General features: G+C 48.5%; 1 protein-coding gene across 1 annotated transcript in view; it reads right to left on the bottom strand.

The window, feature by feature from the left end:
• The window catches only part of LOC107566754 (bile salt export pump-like), a 40,276-nt gene that overhangs the window by 29,669 nt on the left and 10,073 nt on the right, over positions 1–534 (bottom strand). The gene's annotated exons all lie outside the window — the stretch shown is intronic.

Below are 534 nucleotides of genomic sequence, written 5' to 3' on the forward strand. Positions count from 1 at the left end.
GCTTAAGGTGTTCTAAGTGGTTGCTGGGCCCTTAAGGTGTTCTAAATGGTTGTCAGGTGGTCTCTAGGGTGTTGCTGGATGCTTAAGGTGTTCTAAGTGGTTGCTGGGCCCTTAAGGTGTTCTAAATGGTTGTCAGGTGGTCTCTAGGGTGTTGCTGGATGCTTAAGGTGTTCTAAGTGGTTGCTGGGCCCTTAAGGTGTTCTAAATGGTTGTCAGGTGGTCTCTAGGGTGTTGCTGGATGCTTAAGGTGTTCTAAGTGGTTGCTGGGCCCTTAAGGTGTTCTAAATGGTTGTCAGGTGGTCTCTAGGGTGTTGCTGGATGCTTAAGGTGTTCTAAGTGGTTGCTGGGCCCTTAAGGTGTTCTAAATGGTTGTCAGGTGGTCTCTAGGGTGTTGCTGGATGCTTATAAGTGGTTAAGTGGTTGCTGGGCCCTTAAGGTGTTCTAAATGGTTGTCAGGTGGTCTCTAGGGTGTTGCTGGACGCTTCTAAGTGGTTAAGTGGTTGCTGGGCCCTTAAGGTGTTCTAAATGGTTGTC

This window comes from Sinocyclocheilus grahami, unplaced genomic scaffold, assembly GCF_001515645.1.
Source record: "Sinocyclocheilus grahami isolate Dianchi unplaced genomic scaffold, SAMN03320097.WGS_v1.1 scaffold1099.1, whole genome shotgun sequence".
Classification (NCBI taxonomy): Eukaryota; Metazoa; Chordata; class Actinopteri; order Cypriniformes; family Cyprinidae; genus Sinocyclocheilus; species Sinocyclocheilus grahami.